The sequence below is a fragment of the Ambystoma mexicanum genome, chromosome 6p, assembly GCF_040938575.1.
Source record: "Ambystoma mexicanum isolate Mex_15411 chromosome 6p, UKY_AmexF1_1, whole genome shotgun sequence".
NCBI lineage: Eukaryota > Metazoa > Chordata > Amphibia > Caudata > Ambystomatidae > Ambystoma > Ambystoma mexicanum.
Genome location: NC_090935.1, coordinates 1,513,333,447 through 1,513,354,068, shown reverse-complemented (window position 1 = coordinate 1,513,354,068; position 20,622 = coordinate 1,513,333,447). Strand labels below are relative to the sequence as shown.

The window sequence follows — 20,622 nt, the reverse complement described above, 5'->3', positions numbered from 1 at the left end:
TAGTGAAATGTGACAAAATTGTAATTTGACATTAAATTCATTATAGAACAAACGTGCAGTGTTTACTAACACAAATCACTACATATAATCTGTTGATTTATACAAAATATATCATTGTCTAAATACTTTCAGTGAGATGGGCTTTTTAAAATGATTCAGTGCATATGGCATTTGATAAAAGCAGAATAAATATGCCATTAACTAGTGGACTTTGGATCTTTCTCTTTCATATAGCTTCAGTAAGAAACAATTTTCAAAGTTAAGATGGCAATTATGTTTCAACCCATCGTTCCACTTATCAAACCCATTACTGATCAGCTTGTTAATATAATTTTCATGCAGAGGTGGCAGGTGGAGAGGGTTATGCCAAAGAAATTAGTAGGGAGTATTATCTAGTTCCAATCCTTTTTTCCTATGGCAAAGAAAGTGTTTATCTTATGTAAAGTTGCCTTGTTGGCAGCTTCCAATGTCGTTATCCGTTACTGAATAATTTGAACTAGATGCAAATATGTGAAGATAAGTAACTTATGAGCTAGGATTCTATGAAGACATTTGCTGGTCAACATGCAAAAAGTATAACAAGATCTCTTCAGATTTCCATGCCCTTTGTGAAAGCCCACTCTGAGTCCTGGAATACAAATAAGGGCTAGCAAAATCTACTAGCCCACTAACATTGGCAAGTAATTTTTATGCAGGGCAAGCAGCATTTGCATAATTCTCGACCTTGCTGGCGAATATGGGGATGTTAGAAACTCATTTTTCATTTACTGTAAACACACTTTGCAGTAAATGGCAAATACAGGTTTTATTGTGCATGCTTGAAAGCATTGCAGCAAATATGAAATGTGCTTATGGAGACATGCACCATTTTACAAAAAGCACTGGTAAATATTTTGTCACCAGTAAGTCACCTTGGGGTAAGTGCATTTCTCTTAGGTCGAGTATGTAAAATGAGAACTCGCCCTGCAGGTCTAGTGGGATTTTTGAGAATTTAAAAGGCCTGCAAATTATTACTAACCAATGTAAGGGTATGCAATTTATAAACTTCAAAAGGTGAAGGACTGATTTGTCCTTGCCAATGTTTGAACCTGTGAGTAAATTTCACATAGATGGCTGACTGCAGTGCTGATCGATCTACTTTTCCTGAACAATGTGTACTCATCAGCTTCAATGTAAACCCTGTTTAACTGGTTTAATAGCTTCTTTGCAAACATAGGCTCTATTGTGTCAAAATATGGTGTTAGGTATGTTGGGAAGCAGCTAGCGCCTTCCTGCACCCCCCAAGCGCTTGACAATTAGGCAAGACGTCTCCAAGCACTAGAGCACTGAGAAAGCTTTTTTCATGCAACAATAATCACACAAAGGCATGGCCAGGCACTAAATGAAGATAGTTCGTATTTAAATATAAGGTGTAAATAACGATTAGCTGAATTAATTTGTAAAAATGTAAAATTGTATTTAGTTTTTTTCAAAGCACGGTAAAGAGCAAAATGCTCTGTGCCAAAAGGAATGCAGCCTGTGCTAAAAATAGACTATAGGCATTGCTGTGATGCTCTGCTAGCGCTGACAGGCCAGCACCTAACTTAGCAGCAGTTTCCTGTCCATTTAAAAACCCAGGCAGGCTGGGGCTCATGTACACAATATAAAGTTATGGGAAAATAAGGTTTTAAGAGGAATTACTGGATCAGTTAAAATATGAGTATATTGAGTGAAGTATGGAGAGTATGATGGGAAAATGTGTTTATATATAAATGTTCATAATCTAGCAAAATGATGATAAATAGGAGCTACAATGTATTCTTGCATAGCTAGTAGTTTTCCTTAAATGGAAAACTGGCCACGCAGGAAGGAAGGCTGCAACATCCCTTCTAAGGGAAGGAGGACAGTTTTGGATGAGCCATGCCAGTATCCAGTTTTAACGCTCACCTGGTATCCACGGGGAGGTCACTCAACCTGTTCTGACCTCTTACGACCTCGAAACCTTCCCTGGAGTCTACTCGACTGGAGACTGGGCCTGAAACACAGGATTGGAAGAGTTTAACTCCCTATTGTCTGTGTGCTTGAACCCCTTCTTCCCCGGGGTCCAACCCTTTCCTTTGATCCACAGCTCACCTTGTTTTCTTGGAAAGTGTGCTCTCCATCATGCTTTCAGTGCAGGGACGCGTTGATTGATGCAGGCTCGTTGCTGCCTAGTTACTTCACTGGCAAGAGTCCGATAGGTAAGTATAATGAGTCTTTTGAACAGTTCTCTAACTTTGTTCCTTTCCATCCTTAGATGATGGCCGGCATCCGGGGATGGCGACGTGCTGCTGAGAAGAGTAGCGCTGAAGGTGAGTGAGAGCGCGATGCAACTCTTTCGTATTTGTATTGAACTGAGTTCTTTTTCTGTGTCTTTTAGGTGCCGCGACATTTTCAGCATGGATGCCGGTTATGAAGAAGAAATGCGGTGAGTAAGCGTGGTATGCGGCGCCTCTAGATGTTTCCACGCTAACCTCGAGTGTCTTATCCCTCTTGCAGATGAATGAGAAGTTCCGGAGACAGAGTTCCCCCAGAGCGGCTGAGATTCAGGTAAGCGTTTGAAGCTCGTACAGTCTTTAAAAATAAGCAAAGATTTGCTGGATGCTTACTAACGCCTTTTTTCTGTTCTTTTCCCTTTTCCTTAGGAAGCAGTGTGCCGGGATGGGAATGACACAGCCGAAGATGCCCGCAGAACAGAAGGAGCGATGAATCATGGGCAGAAGCGCCGCAAGGTAAGGTTGTTCCTAATGGTGTTCTTGTTCTTGCAGGAGCTGAGCGCAGAAGAAAGATGCAGGCCTACTGGAGACCGATCCGAACACTGCAAGTGTCATGCTGCAGGTGCAGAAAACACAAAGTATGTTTCTCAGCTTGGGCGTGGCTTAAATAGTCTCTGGGTATCCCAGGTGTCTCTGGGCTGAACCACACCCAAAAGACTAGACTGTACATGCAGTTCTGGTAACCAAAATATGTGGGGGGCATCCATCTTGTCCCCATCAATGCACTACAAGTCCAATCCCCAGTGTTATCCTATGTGAGTGAGTCTGGTGCCACAAGCGCCAAGTCTGACTCCAAGTGGGTCTTTGGAGGGATGGAGAGGCCCTTGAGGACCAAGTAGGTGATCGTGGTCTGGCTCCAGCCTGACATCTTGGAGGGCTGGGGAAATGAGGGGCAGGAATCATGACACCAGTATGCAAGTTAAACGGTATGTAAGGCTCCTCCTTGGCACCAGTCTGCAGGAGCCAGCCACAGAAGAGAGACAGAATGCAGGTCGGAGAGCATAGTTCTTTGTGCCCCCATCCTCATTTGTGTACAGATTAAGCTTGTTATCCTTGTAAAATAAACTCTTGGCCTTAATCCCCTAGAGGGGTGAACTTCAATCTGGCGAGCTACCTTTCAGGTTAGAGTGAGCCTCGGAGCAATAACAGGAGGTGAAAATTGTGGTTGGCACACAGTTCCGTGAGGAAGGACCACCCCTGTTGGGGCAGGACTTTTGAATGGTGGCAAGTAAGGATTTCCAATGGGTGCGGCCACATAATAATGTCCTTAGTTTGACAAAGCATTTGGAGGTTCTCTCAAGTATCCTCTATTATCTATTTGGGCACTCTGTGGGTCGAGGTGTACGTTTGTCAGAGTACAGAGATGCAACAGCAGGAATCTGCCCAGCCACTGTAGGCAGGTGCTGAATTTCCCAGATATTGCACAGGGCACGTCGATGTGGCCAATTATCTCATGTAAGGGCAACAACACTGAAGCTGGATGAAAAAAAGGGATAGAAATCACAAACGCAGTGCTTCCTTCTCAACACCTGCAGTAAGTCTTCTGTGCGTTTCTGCTTGTGCTTTCACGTTTCCCCCAGTTTTGACTTTGGACTTACGTTTCTACTTCTGTTACGTGCCTGAGCCCCACACTGGCTGCTACTCTTTGGAACTCCCAGTAAAATTACCCCAAAACCATTTACTTGGACCCTCTTTGGATTGCTCCTCTTGCCTGTTAAGTCGATTGGCACTGTCTACTGATACTTGACCCAGTTTCCTGATTTGGGATCGGCTACAGAAATCACTGGAAATATAGGCAAACTTGGAAGTAGTGCTACATTTCTCCATTAACTTAATTCCCTTCCTAGTTTCGGTACCGGATTTGAACCTCTAATTTGTCCTCCCTGTGACGAATCCAGAGAATATGTCTCTTTGGCCCCAGGGGAAGCCATACCTTTTTAGACTTGGGAGGTGAGGTCGCAATGCAAAATACTCAATAGGGGTTTGGGCAAGTGGGAGCTCACTGGGGGTGACCCCCCCTTTAGTTGACAAGGACTTCCATGTGAAGCAATCTATATCATCTCCCTTATATCATGTGTCCAATAGAGTTGTTGTATATATCCATGTTGATCTCATTGTTAAAGAAGTGGGCCATTTAAAAAGCATGGGTCGGTTGCTGACCTCTCCATGAGGCTGAACATCCATTACCAATGGAACTCTGCCTCCTGTTCCCAGGCAGCGCATAGAAGGAACAAACTCTCACCAGGAGGCAGAGCTGAGATGCCGGTGGAAGAGGATGATCCCCGGAAAGGGCCAGCAGCAGCGACCGCACAGACCAGAAGCTACTGCTTCTCCTGAGCAGATCTGAGCTCACCTGGAGGCAGTACCTCACCACATATATGTTATGCAGAGAGCCTGCGCCACATTGCTGATTCCAGAAATGCTGGGGAGTCTTATCCCAGAGTTCACAGGGCGAGAGAGACCGCACTGCAACCGAAGCGGCAGATCAACTGGGCGGAACTGTGGTGCCCAAACGAAGACAGAGCAAGCTGGCAAACCGTGAAGGATGTGTCCAGTCTTAAAGAGTTACCACCTCCACTGACGACAGGCCCCGGTTGCATTGAGGAGAGGGTGGCTAAGCCTTGCAATACGCCAAAAGAGAAGCCAAACACTAAGCAAGCTGAACAAATACAAACTGGGCCCAATGGGCCTAAGAACACACTAAAACCAAAAGGAAAATCCCAGAGAAGGGGGTTAAGAATATAAGTCCCAGGAGGGGGTAACTAGAAACTGAAGCATAGGTGAACCACCCCGAAGTGCTGAAAATAAAGCATATTCCCTAGGAAGGGTGACCGAAAGCCTAAAAGAAGCAGAAACAACCACGAGGATTGTAGCCAAAAGGTACATTCCTCATGAAGGAAACTTTAACCCAAGAGGTCTGAGCCCAGTCCCTGCAGCCACACACTGAGTGGAGAACTGTAAGCATTTATATGAAGCAGACTCACTTGGTCCCATTAGGACCATTGACGAGTATAGTCTACTTGATATCCGATCACCATGACAGGGTAGCCAAAGAACAGGGGAAGACAAGTTGAAAGAGTTACAAAAGCAAGTTTGTCAAGTGAGAGGCGAGCTATCACATCTGAACAGCTCTTTTAGTTCATTATTCGTGCCCTTGCTATATCCAAAGGTATTATGGATCTGTTTGAACTGTGCAAGACAGATAAATGCCTAGTGGGGTAAGGTGGAACATTATTTTCTTTGGGATTTTGTGGGAAACTTCAAGAATACACTATTGTTTGAACTACATCCAAAGCTAAGAACCTGACAGTTCGAGAGACATTATCAAAAGGCACTTTTGATGAGGGGTATCACATACCAATCAGCAGAAGCCACAAAAGGGGAAGGACCACCACTTCGGTAGGCCAGGTTTGTTATTCCGCTATTTAGTGGTACGGATAGTTCGATAAGGATAGGTTTGTACATAGGACTAGTTGTGTTTATATGACCTCCTGATGAACACTGTTTGTTGTTTTGTAGAATATGGCCCACAGAAATTAGGCTAGGTGAGTATTTTCTTTGTATTAACCTTAATCAAATATTGAACCCAAATGTCCAGTTGTCTGCCTTTTCCTCTGACCTACCATGTCCCCAAACCACCTTGTTTAGTCGTGTATTTGTATTGCCTGGGATAAGGGCCATCATTTTTTTTATTTGTTTTTGGCATCCTGTTCCTCCCGTGGTGTGTGGAAGAGGGGTTCCCCTTGAATAACTGGACGTGAATTGCTTTCCCAGTAATATTCTACCAAGTATTTGGGAAGCATTGCATGGGAGAGAGAAGAAGGTGGACACGGACGGGCCAGTGATACAGGATGCAAACAAAGCAAGCTACTCCGCTCCCTCAGCGCGAATACAGGCTGGAGCAAACATCCTAAAGATTTAGTAGGAGATCCCCTTTATGTCATGTCATGTGGCTTCCAACAAAAGATGGGCCATTAGGCTCCTACCAGTTTCATACTACAGCTATGCAGATGCGTGACGGGCTAGCCCTGAAGTTAAAATCAAACTCCTTTCTCAGGCTCAGACACTCTGATGAGCAATTAACAAGCAAAATGATTTTCATAGGTGAATTTAAGGAGGTTGCGAGTATGAGGCTCATATTTTTGAAGCAGGTTAGCATAAAATAATTAATACAAAATAGATTTTACATTGGGGGGAGGAGGAACGCCTATGATAGCATCAACCATGACATTAATTTATGAAGAAAGAATAAAGACAAGGTGTTATGGTGCCTACAGAATTTAAAGGTTTGCTCATTTTGCATCCTTCCTCTAGGAGTTTAATTTCGAAGATATACGAATTACTTCCAACAATGACAGCCAGGGTGTGGAGTCCACACATTAGGGCATGGCATAAGGATCTGGGAAGGGAGCTAGCTATACCTGAGGGAATGGGAGAAGCGATTGAACGACAAGCACATAAGGCTTCAGATTGTGTAAAAAATGTTTTTAAAAAAGAGCAACTCTATAAGATGTTCTTTAGGCGTTATAGAATGCCAGACTTGCTTAAATGTTTTATGAGGGAGGAGAGAGGCATATGCTCGATTGGATTCTGGATTGCTGGCCCCTTTCCACACATTTGGTGGACCCGCCTGAAATTGGAACCCTTTTGGGAGGCAATATTAAATAAAGTAGGGAAGTTTATCAAATCATAAGTACCAAATGACCCAACAGCAGGCCTGCTAAGCTGTTGAATGGAGGGTGACAGCATGAAACCATGTGCATATCGGGTTCTGGTCACAAAAGAATGTCTAGCAGTTAGGCCACTGACAGCATGGAACTGGGGGTCGCCATACATTCCTGATCCGATCTCCTGGTACCAACATGTATGGGCAATTCTCATCAATGAAAAAGGTTCTCATAGGCTGGGACATGCCAGTTTCTTACTCCATGTGGTGCCCTTTTCTAGAACATGCAAAAGCCCTTTATCAGGATTTCACCTCTCCTACTAGATTGAGAACTTTGGAGTTACTGGGCATTTGAATATGCTGGAAACAATAACAGTTTACCATGGCTTTTTAGAGTGCCACTTGAGTAGACTGCCAACATGCTGGGCACACAACAACAATCAAGGGAAAGACCTTAAGAGGATATTAGCCTTAAATGTTAGATAAACAGTATATTGTATCACACAAGAACACACGTAAGGGCAATTGATTATTTATAACAATAGTAATTTGCTGTTCCCACTTAATGTGTGTGCTAGCATTGTCCCTAGGCGGAAGAACACCCTATCCCTATAAGATGTTGCTATCCCTAGGTCGGAGCTGGTGCACTGCCTATCTAATAGGAAAGAGTAAGGAAAAGTATTGTCCCTGCATCTACAATGTGTACAGTTATCGCACTTTAAAAAAAGGATAAAAAGGTTGAACCAAGTATATCTATCTTACATGGACATTTCCTGGAGGAAGTATTTCCTTCTGACACAAGGCCGTATTGTTGCTTTATTCACCTCTGAGGGAGTGTGTGCATGTTGTATAGATCAGGCATTAATGTTTGGTTCAACAAGGGGTTATAAAAAGCAATTAAAATAAAGATAAAGGTTGGATATTGGTATTGCGGGACCAGTGGTTTATTCTAATCTCGAGATGCAGGGACAGTACTTTTCTTTACTCTTTCCTATTAGATAGGCGGCAAACCAGCTCCGAGCTAGGGATAGCAACACCTTATAGGGATAGGGTGTTCTTCCACCTAGCGACCGTGCTAGCACACACATTAAGTGGGAACAGCAAATTACTATTGTTATAAATAATCAATTGCCCTTACGAGTGTTCTTGTGAGATACAACATGCTGGGCATGCCAGACTAGCCTTATCCCCAACTGATCTACTAAGATAATTATACATGTTCTTACTACTGTATTGATGTAACCGGTTTTTGGTTGGAAGGGTGAATGTGGTATTGGTATAGCATGAGGGCCAGGGTGTTTTGGGGGAAAATGGTGAATTGTTGAAATATTTTGAAGATTGTTATATGTTTTAAAGCTGTGAGGTTATGAAACTGTATTCTTTGTTGGTTGACAAAGCATTTAATAAAAATATCACATACAAAAAAAGAGACTAAGCTGATGTTCATCAATATTAGCGAGGCTTGTGGAAACACTGAGATCAATTAAATAGAACAGATCATCTGTGGAATTATGAGGCCAGGTCTAGAAAGGCACATATTTGGTGTTGTAATGTTAAACGTTAAACTGACATGATTAGGGAATGGAAAATACATGCGGTATGGCCAGCTAAGAAAGGTCCTTGAGGAGATGGTCTTTCCTTAAATCGTGCTCATTCTCCTTTGCCTAACCAATTTCATGGACAAAAACAAGAACATAAGGGCTCCCTATAGGATACTACAGGGGCCAGAGCTACTATGAACAAGGTAATATTTAAGTTGAGCCAAAATGAATGTGACTGATATTTGTAGACTTGTAATCTAAATATGCTAGAACATTATCTGAAACTAATCTGAAAACAGCAAATAAAGGTCTGTGTTCAAAGTGGACTCCATTGAAGATGTGTATTGCAAGCCCTGGGAATGACAAGAGCACAAATCTATTCCTTATGAAGTGGGCTTGTCCTAGATTGTCAATGTTTTGGCTAGAGGTCAGAGGTTACATTGGATCTGGTGTTGGAAGAACACCTTCCTCTAAGCTTCTTTTTCCATTGTAGGGGAGGTAGGTTGTATGCATCAATTATGTACATTAAGGGCCTAATTGACAGAAGGGTTTGATAATGGCAAAACCCCATTGGAAAACGCTCCATGAATAAGGGCCTAAGTGTTTGTAGTTGCTCATTTAAGTTTAGCTGATTGACAGAAGGATGGATCTATAATGCCTAAAAAAATGCAAAGAATTTAAGAATTAAAACAAAGCATCCCTAATTCATAACTCAGAGCAAACTGCAATGTGCACCAACCTTAAAACCAGAGAAATATGCCAAGAATTTTTAAGTATTTCAAAAACTTTAGTTTAAAATTTGGCAAACAGGATGGGTAGATGTCTTTTTTTTAATTTAAGTTTTTATTGTGGAAAATAAAGCACAATAGAATACACACTCCATATCAACACAGTCTATTCCCCTGAAGCGTTTTTCACCCCACTCCTCCTTCCCCTATCAAGAGAAAGTGATTGCAACTAAATAACCCACGAGTCACAATGGATTACTTTCCGTGCCCATCCGGCTAGTGCAAAAGTTCTCCTTGTGGCAGTCCAGAAATCACCCAAAAAAGGCTTTGTGTCTGCCTCCATTCCATCAGAACACCACTGTTGTGTGCCCCTCCATAAATCCCTACCCCTCCACTCTCCCCCACATACCCAACTGCAAGCCCTTCACCACTACCTACCCCCCCCCCACCAATCAATACACATCCCAGCCCAACTTCTCTATCACTGGGCCCCATTCTACTCTGAAGTGCCTGCATAGTCATGAACCAGGGCTGTCAACTTATTTTTAAGAAACATTTCTCTGAGTTTACATTTCCAATCATCTTGACTTAGGTCAGCGCTCATCCCTTACTGGGCTAAGGCCACCCGTCCAGCTCTGAGCATAGATTTCCACATTCTGGCGTATTTAAAGACATCTTTATCAGATGGAGGTAACCCCAGAAGCATCCGAAGGGAATCTAATGGGAGAAGATCTCCGATCACCTTCGGCATCCACCCAAATAAGTCCTTCCAGTAACTCTGCATTTTCAGGCAGCACCACTGCATGTGGACCAAGGACCCCACGTCCCCTCGGACATAGTGGAGAGGCTCCCACTAACATCTTCGAAATTCTCAACAGGTCCCGATGCCAGCTTTGCAGCATCTTCTCATTGTGCTCGACAGATGCCGTAAACAAGTTTCCATGAAACATTCTTAAAGATCCTGCCCTGTGTGTTCTCCGAGATCTCCTTGCCACCCTGCTCATTCCAATATTTCTTAAAGTTCTGCCTACCCGCTCTGTCCACTGTGATCAGGATCCATAGTGTGTGGCCAAAATACCTTTCTGCGAGATCGGGCAGTCGAACAGCTTCTCAAAGGCTGCAAGCGACCTCCTGAGCTTAGTCCTCCATTGCTGATCCGTAATGATCCCATTAAGCCTAACATAGTCAAAAATTGAGATAGAATCCCTACCTAAAATGCCACAGATCGTGTCGTAATCCAGAAACCTTTCCCCCTCAAACAACTGCCCTGCACTCTCCAATCCAGCTTCTGACCAGGCCTGCGCCCCCCGGAATCCCAACACCCAAGTCCCAGCAGAGGACCCCACATCAACGTCAAGGGTGACTGCCATGAGGACAGTTTTTCCATTAACCCTCCCTGCTTCCACAAGTGACATATGACCCCAAATGTAGGGTGAACCTGCAGCCTATTTCGACAACGATGTGCGGGCAGGGGCATAATAAATTGCGCACTATCACAGGGTGGGTGACCCTATCTTTCAGATACATCCAGAACGTACCCATGTCATCTCTCATATGCTCTACTCAAACTCGTAATTGGGTTGCCCAATAATACTGATAGAAATCAGGATAGTTGAATCCCCTGTGCGCCCGTGGGAGTGTCAAGGTGTTCCTTTTGATGCTGAGGCTCCTGTTTTGCCAGACAAACCTACTCAACAATGAGTGCAGATGCACAAAAAGCAGTTTTGTCGAGAGCCGTAAAAAGATACAAAAACCTGGGGAGAACATTTATCTTTGCTGCCGTCATCCACCCATACCACAAGAGCACCAACAGACCCCACCTCTGTAAATCGGCCTCGACTGTCACCATAAGAGGATCAAAGTCAATTTCCGCCAGTCAAGACAGTACCCTCGGTATTAGGATCCCCAGGTATCGTATCACCTCCTTCTCCACCCCAATCTGATACACCGGTCTCCTGCCCTCAATACTGGAAGCCCGGCACTTCAATGCCATTGTCGATGATTTAGGGGTATTACTCCTAAATGCCGAAAAGGTCCAAAAACATTTAAAAAGAGCCAGCAATTCCAGGACGGATGACTCCACATCACTACGGTAAAACAGAATGTCATCAGCACACAATGAAAGTTTAAAATCCACCTCCCCTCTTCTAATGCCTTTTATGCTAGCGTGTTGACGAATTGCTATGGCTTATGCATACAGGAGCGGAGCTAGCGGACAGCCCTTCCTCGTGCCCCTAGAAGGAGAGAAAAAGTCTCCATGAGACAACCATTAACCTGCACTCTTGTGGATGGGGTGCTGTATAGTGCTGCCACCAATTTGTGAAAGTTATCCCCTAACCCCATTTTTCCAAGAAGCATAGACATACCGCCATTCCACCCTATCCAATGCTTTTTCAGAGTCTGGTGAAAAGAGATGGGCGTCCAGATGGGATTCCCGCTGCAAGGTTTATCAAGTCAATGGTTTTCCAAATATTGTTCAAGCCCTAACGACCTCTAACAAAGCCCATCTGGTCCCCATAGACCAAAGAAGGTAAGATCCCCTCCAACCTATTCCCAAGGACTTTCACCAGTATCTTGATATTGGTATTAAGCAGAGAGATGGGTCGGTAGGAGGAACACTGAGTTGGGCCCTTACCTTTCGTGGGAATCACCACTAGGATTGCTCCATCATAGTATCCAGGAGGGTCTCTAAATCCAACGCAGCGTTAAACACCCAAACCCGGTAGGGGGCACTGTTGCACGTGCACGGGATGGCAGCCATGCTTTAGAGCTCCGCTCTGGCCGTTAATCTTTTTGTCAAAATATCCTTTGCAGAGCCACCCAACCACATAAATTCACATGACCTAGGGGCGTGAAGCACTGCTGACGAACTGGCCGTAAAATCGCAACGATCCAGCTGTCAGAGACCGAGATATCCATCCTGGGTAGCTGCAGCAGTGGGGAGAGGTAACGAGGGCCGGCTGTGAGCACCAGGGAAATTCCACTCAGCGCTGCGGTGCCAGCGGCGCTGCTGGGCCACGAAGGAGGAGGGGCCTGCGCCACAGATGTCGCACATGCTGCCGTGTGGGGCTACCTTCACCTCACATTGCAACAGCCCTTAGGCGGTCGTGTGTTTCCCAACTCCTGAATCAGAGAACCAGGGACAGAAGGGATTGGATCACTTTGTGGAGCAAGGGCACTCCGATCAGATTCGGCGGAGTGCTGCCGAGATTGGACACAAGAAAGTACTGCAGGAATAAACACGGACTCAAGGGTTCTGCCAGCACAGTGCCGGGGAGCTGGGGCTTGCCGCCCGAATCGAGAACAGTGGCATACCGGTGGGCCCTCCTCCCCGGCCCGGACTGTCGGAGTAATTGAGACTCGGGTAGGTGGGCGCCCCTCGTTGGGTGCCCGCTGGAGCTACGCAGGTCCCCCCCTTTAACCACACAACACGCTCGGGATGGAGCTTGAGGGGGTTGGCAGAACCCACGAGCTACTTGGGGGAGCGGACTCCCTATGCATTGATCTCCCCTACATTAAGAGGCCCAGCTGCCAAAACCCGACCGGGCCCCCCGGTGGTGCTGGGACACGGCCTTGCGAGGTACAGACAACTGCAAGCCCCGCCGGGGGACCCAGACCAGCCCCTTGTGCTGCGCTCTGCGTGGGATGCAGGTTGGACACACGCAGTAGCCACGCAGCATTTACCCGGAGGCATCATAGAATGTCAGTACCAAAGCACTGGCCGTATGGATGCCTGGCACTATAGGCATGAACCTTGACATTTGCCGATACCCCGAAGATCCTGAACTGTCCCCTAGTTCGTACGGGGACAAAAAGTTGCCTGGGCCCGACCCCACTTCCTTTACTCCTGATACGCCGGCCCACAATACACCTGCACACCATTGAGAGTTGCCATAATAATATTAAGCAGCGAAGTGCCGCGCTTGGGGAGAGGAAATAGATCAGACGCAACCATACAACATCGCTGCCACTACAGTGAAGACACTGAAGTTCTGTTGTCCACACCGTTAGCTATATGAAAAAGGTCCAACTGGCACATTACCACCAGGACTGCCCAATTAAAGGGGGGAAAAAGGCAGACACATCCTATACATGACCTGGTATCTCAGTGGATAGCAGACGACGCTATCGTACGTGGGAGAGCACAATCCATTACAGGTGACAGATGACCTATGTGGTGATTAACCGCATGGAAAGCATTACAGATTGAAGTTCTATATCAACATTTGCTAGTTGGGAACCATAATTTATATCAACTATAAACAATGGCAAGTGATGCTGAACATTCCTTGTTGATACACTATAGTATGCAGTGCACTGCTATACAGGCAGTTTGAGAGACATCTGTCGAAAACACAGCAATAATTATACGAGGAACTGCGCAAACTGCTCCTGAGAAACATGAGAACTTGCACACTAGATAGGCCTCAGCCCACACCTTGACCCGCGAGGGCCCGACTAGACAGTGGGACTCTTATGGCTGTGTATTGGTGTCCCAAGGATCCCACCCTGATTACTGGCTTGGTGTCTCAGGCTCATCACCTGGTAGTGGCCATACACAGACAGTGTGCTCCCAACACAAACTATCCCTGCAGATCCATTCCTTCACGGAGAAGGGAAGCCACAAAGACACATCTCTGTCTGGGTACCTCACCACAAATACCTTGAGGTTAACCAGTAATAAAATAAGGATATGTATTGAAATCTACTGCATGGACATACTCAACGTCTATAATTGCCCGGCCCCGTCGTGTGTACTCGCCTGCTCTGGTCACTCCGGAGGCTCAGCGACATCTATACTCCATCTGTTCGGCAATGACAAGGGGAGCCAGCTCCAAGAAGAAGAAAACTGGACCTACGGACTCCTTCACAAGCACCCCAACCCCGGCCATCATGCCACCACCACCGGTTGACCCCCCGACGACATCCTCTGAAAACTCCAGATATGATCAACTCCTTGCCACCATGCAGAGTGGATTCATGGCAGTCAATGTGAAACTAGATGATATTGTCGCCACCATTGGTTCGCTAAATGCTTGCGTTGACAAGGAAAGTGCACGGGTAACGGAGGCTGAGGCAAGGATCAGCACCAATGAAGATTCTACTGCACAAAACACTCATGATATTACTCTATTAAAGGGTGAGATGACCAAACTGCGTGGCAAGTGTGATGACCTGGAATCCAGGTCCCGACAAAATAACATCTCTATAGTGGGCGTGGCGGAGTCACGCAAGGGTCCCATGGAAACATATGTCAAAGTACATTTGAAATCCCTGTTCGGCGACGACGCCTTCTCGGACCACTTTTTGGTGGAGCGGGCCCACCCCACGCTGACACCTGCACCCAAACCCGGAGTTCCCTCCCCCCCGCAACATAGTCGCTAAACTACTGAACTATAGAGACAGACACGGCTCTCCGCCTGGCAAGAGAGATGGAGCCCCTCTGCCACGGCAGCGAGAGCATTCACATTTATCCGGACTTTGCTGCAGGAGTACAAGCTCAAAGAAGATCATACGACCAAGTCAAGAAAAAGCTCTGCCTGCATTGATCTTTCCGGCGAAGCTGTGAATACAGCACGGGGGCCGTGCACACTTTTTCCGATCATCCTACAACAGCCATGGACTACATATAGGCTACGATCCCACTTCTGCCACAGGGACAAAGACAGGATCAAAATAGACCCCCGCAGCCTGTTGACAGGAGAGACCCGGATGATTAACTATGCCGAGCATAATATCCTTTTAATGTTTGCAGTATAAAAAGAAGGTGTCTGGGTGGCACCGATATATACCTGATTTCATAGGCCGGATTGGCTGCATCCAGCTGTGGCAGTTGTGAGCCGCAACATACGCACCTCCGGATATTTCCTTAAATTGGAGAAAGGGTATCATCATCATGTTGGGGTTGATGGTGCGGGTGGGAGTTGGGTGGGATATGGAAACGGTTTACCCTCGGCACTAGGTTGGGGCATGTTGGAGTTGTTAAAAGTTTAAAATCAGTTATGTCGCCACAGGCACTGTCCAGTCAACGGGTACACACCATCACACAGGAATTAGTAGCGTGCTAAATGGCACGTAAAAGACATGCTGAAGAGGGTTCACTGTCAAATTGCTCCTCTGGAATGTGCGGGGGCTCAATAACCCGGGGAAAGACAGGAAGGTTGCGGCGTATATAACAACGCATGGCCCACAGATACTGTTGCTCCAGGAGACACACGCACTCAGAAATGTGAATTCCAGTTTTCACTCACACTGGGGCCCTCTTCGATATGACACGGAGTACTCTGCCCAATCCAGAGGAGTGCTTACCCTGATTCACCAGTCATTGGGTTTCTGCTACTTGGACAGTAAAATAGATGTCCAAGGCAGATATGTATTGGTATTGGGGGAGGTGGCTGACCGTTCAATGGTAATAGTTAACACCTATGGGCCAAACATAGATGATCCAGAGTTTTAACGGACAGTACTAGGTATGGTTGGCGCACCAGATGATGCATTAATACTGTGGGATGGGGTGGGAGGGGGGGGGTACTTCAACACGATTCTTGATGTATCACTTGACTGATCCTCTGTAACTCCCTGCAGGCTCACAAAAACCGCAGCCACCCTACGACAGATAATGACAAAATCATCCCTGATAGACACATGACAAACACTTCACCCGCTTGAGAGGTGGTACACATACTAATCTGTCCACGACTCAGAGTCCCGTATAGACTATTGGCTCATTAGCTCGTCCCCTTCAGATGCGGTATCGGCTTGCGATGTTCACCCCCGTACTCTCTCAGATCATTCCCCAATATCCCTCACACTGGTCTTGCGTGATGTCACACTGCGCGCTAGACGCTGGAGGATGACGTCTGCTATACTCAGAGACCCCCCCCATGTATGCAAATCACTCCACAGAGAGATTAATTCTTTGATTTGAATGAGGGTTCAGTGAGTACTCACTCTACTCTGTGGGAGACGTTTAAGGTGTTGGTGCAAGGTATCAATATGGCAAAGACTACTGGGTTGCGGACTACAGTCGGGAAAGAATTGGGAGCGGTGGAAGCTAAGCTAGCAATGCTTGAAGTGGATTATAGCGTTACAAAATAGTAAAGAAATCCTTTCCAATATCCACGATGCGTTGAGCGAATTTAAGAAACTGGCAGATAGAGAGACCCTGTACATGGCGACCGCTGCCGAGCTCGCAGATATGGCGAAAGTAACAAGGCAGGTACATTCCTGGCCAATATGGTTAAAGGGGAGGGCTACAGAGACCCTATTGCCAGCATTGAGACTACACAAGGGGAGGTGGTGACTCGGGAAGAAGACATTAATGCCACATTTGTTGAATTTTACAAAACCCTACATTCCAACCGAGACGTTAAATTCGTAGAAGAGATAACTGACTCCTGCGGGAGCTTGATCTCCCAGTCCTTAGCCCGGAAACTCAGATTGCACTGGATTCACCCATCACACTTGAAGAAATCACTGCCGCTATAAAAGCATTAACATCCGGTAGTGCTCCTGGCTCAGATGGCCTAGCAGCTGAACTATACAAGGAGTTCCATGACAGGCTAGCTCCTATGCGGTTGATGGTGTGGGATGAGGCAATGGAGCGCGGCACACTCCCTGAATCCATGCGCAAGGCTGTGATCACTATGCTCCTTAAGCCGCAACGACCTGCACATGACATGTCCTCCTATAGACCCCTCTCCCTGATCAATACGGACACAAAAATGTTTGCCAAAATCCTTGCGACCAGACTTCTACTGCACATGCCCACCATGGTTCACCCTGACCAGGCAGGCTTTATTCCAACCAGATACACGGCCCTAAACCTGCGATGACTTTTTGGAGTAATGGCACAGATCAACCCAAAGGCTAACGCAGCAATTGCAGCCTTCGATGACGAAAAGGCTTTCAATTCAGTGTCATGGTCCTACTTATTCACAGTGCTGGGAGAGTGCTTTCTTAAATGTATCAGGTTGCTCTACACTAACCCGGGAGCGGGAGCAAGAGTCCTCACTAATCACACTATGTCTTCTCTTTTCCCTGGGCAGGGGTACCAGGCAGGGTTGCCCTTTCCCCCCCCCCCCCATCTTGTTTGCTCTCACGACTGAACCCATGGACAAATTCATCCAGAAAAATCATGCGCATAGAGGTATCAGAATGACAGGGCCCCAACAGATAATATCTCTTTATGATGACAATACTTTACTTTATGTCCGGGACCCCAAAACCAACTTGGGACCCATTATGTTCGGATATTAAAGTGTTCGCCGAATACTCCCGATATAGGCTAAATGTTTCCAAGTCTGAGCTGTTTCCACTAACACCAGCCACACATGATTTGTCTGACTAAGTGGGTTCAAGTGGTCTCCCACACAGGTCCGCTATTTGGCAGTTGTATCTAACGACAAACGCACATTATATACAGATAATTATGAATAACTCCTACAGACACTAAAAACTAAATTACATTTGTGGAACAAACTCCCTATCTCTTTATATGGCAGCGTGGCTCTTCTTGAAAGGACAGTCCTCCCCAAACTGCTGTATTGTTTTGGTAACATTCCCATTTGGCCTGGTAAAGCCTTCTTCATGAAACTTGCCACCTCGTTTGTGTGGGGTAGGAAGACCGCCAGGTTGAAGTGGGCCAAACTAGTGGAACCATTCTCGAGCAGTGGCATTGAAGTCCCAGACTTTGAATTCTATCACTTGGTGGCTCAGGCGGAATTCGCCAAGCACTGGTTTGACCCCGACGACACTGCTACACATATCCCCACTGAGAAATATGCTGCCCCCCACCCCCCGGCCGATGTTCGATCAATCATTTTTGGCTCTAAACACAAAGATTCTTGCAAGTTTGATCTGGTAAGCACTACTGTACATGCATGGTCTAAAATATATAAAAGTATTGGACTAACCGTCCCATACGACCACCCAGAAACTCCACTGTGGGGCTACCCTGGCATTACACCCATGTTTGATAAAGCCCTGCAGATGTTGTGGGACCCGACCAAACAACTTAAGATGCAGGATATGTTCCCTAGAGGTACATACGTAGAACTGAAGGATTTTGTATACACGGTGGGAGGTGGGCAACTTAAGAGATTTCAGTACCATTGTATGAAGGCCGCATTTGCTGCTAAATGCCCAATATTCCCAATGGAACCACCTACTCATGAATGTACCAGGGCTGTAACAGTTACCGAAGGGCTGAGGAAAGGGGTCTCGTTGTATACCCTGGTTCAGTCACACTCAATCTCCTGCAATACCATAAAGGAGACCTGGGAACGGGACTTGGGAAACAATTTGAGCGAGGGACAATGGCTCAGATACTGTCAACTTACTAGATCTGTATCCCTAAACTCTGGACTGCGATTAATTCAATTTAAAATACTTAACCAGTTACAGTACACCCCGCTAAGTTAACCAAGTTTGTGGAGGGTTGCATGAGGAAATGTTTGAAATGTGATGCACAGAATGAAGACGCCTACTATATGTTCTAGAAGTGCCCCTCAGTAGCGAGATTTTGGGGTGAGGTTGCAGACATCCAGGAGGAAAGCACATCAATCCCTGCATCCCCATCCCCCTTGAAGTACCCGTTTGGGGACATTGCCAAGGTGGCCGAGACCACTCAACGATTATTTAATGTTACTTGTGCAGTTGCAAAACGCTGTATATTAAAGTGTTTGAAATCTGCTAATGCACCTCGCAGAGAAGACTTCCTCAAAGACCTCATAATGGTGAATGAATGTGAAGAACAATTTGTATTAACTGTATCAGCAACTTGCCGCCCCAAAGACATCTGGGCTCCGTTTAGAAGCTACTTATGTAACATGCTCTCGGAAAACGACTTCACACCCTCGTTAACACCTTGATCCGCCATATACTATGTAAAGTGCTAACTGAAACCAAAATGTTGTACTTGTGGTGATGCTCTGTTGTATCGATAACGGCTCTGTTCTGATGTGACTCTAAAAAATAAAGTTTAAAAAAAAACCCCACCCAAACCAGGTAGGGAGCCAAGGTGGAACAAAGCAATCTATAGAACCTGACAGAGAAGCCGAACTCCCTGGGAGATGTGCTTCCCTGCATCGATTTGATTGTCCGAATCGCCAACTCTGTTATTAACTCATCTAGCGGCGCCACCAAGTCACCTGCCAGCTTTAGGATCAGCAGGGGTCAGTGAACTTGGCAATATGCGACCCATCACCTTCGTATTCTGATGTATATAACTCCTCGTAATACCACCTGAACCTCAATACCCTCTGTGTCATGAGCTACCCCATGGTCAGACTGTATAACACCCACCATTTTACTCCTCTTGACCTCACACGGTTTACAAGCCATGGTCCGGTCCGCTCATTCCCCTTTCTCATATTTGTTTTCGCCCAAGGAAGAGCAACTTCTTTTATGTATCATCCAACATTAATTCCTTAAGCTGTCATTTGTATTTCAGCAGCTTTCCCACCCGTTCAGGATCCAGTACTCCATGGGGACACCACCCACCCCTCGCCCGCCCCCCCCCCCGACTGTAATGCTGCAATCTTACTTCTAAGGCCCTCCCCCTCCTTCCGTCTGTCTCTTTTCTTATTGGAACCCATCCTGATCAATTCCCTCCATATCGTAGCCTTGAAACCCTCCCACATGGCCGGGCCAACCTCCCCATCGTCATTAAATTCAAAATACTCCTTAATGTTGGTGAGCAGGTTCTGACCAAACTTCTGATCCTATAGAAGGGAGTCATTACAGTTCCACCGTCTCCCACCCGGACTACCCCATCCCTCCCCCAACTCCACCTCCACCAGATCATGGAACGACCACTGCAGTTGGTCAACTCGAATGTTAGAAACGTGTTCACAAAGATCAACTAGAATATGGTTGATCCTTGACAAGTAATCGTGTACTCAACAGTAAAATGTCAATGAAGGGTCAAACACAGATAGGGGCATCAGGCAGTCCACCACCCCGAACTCATGGTTTAGCCGCTGAAACTGTATGGTGTCTCCCTTCCAGTATTGGGTTGCTCTGCCATCCACATTCTCTTCCTATCCCTAGTCGGGTCTAGAACAGTGTTGTAGTACTTGCCCACAATCGAGGGTGTCCTGCACAAAAGACTCAAGACTATCCTTAACCCTTTGCCAGAACGCAACTTGTCCTATGTTTGGATAATACACCATGCCCAGGACCAACATTTTCCCTCGCACAGTACCCCACAGAAATGCAAACCTGCCCTCCGGAACCTTGAGCTTTTTCTGTACCCTGAAAGCCATCCTACAAGACGGGATCACTGCTACCCCCTGTTTTATTTTCTCCATAAATGAAGCATGGTGAACTCCCTCTATCCTTGTGGACCTAAGATGGGGCTCCTTCCCTTTTAACCAGTGCGTCTCCTACAG

General features: G+C 46.1%; 1 protein-coding gene across 1 annotated transcript in view; it reads right to left on the bottom strand.

Annotated features, from left to right (window-relative positions):
* PIGG (phosphatidylinositol glycan anchor biosynthesis class G (EMM blood group)) overlaps positions 1-20,622 on the bottom strand; it is a 1,567,692-nt gene that overhangs the window by 826,009 nt on the left and 721,061 nt on the right. The gene's annotated exons all lie outside the window — the stretch shown is intronic.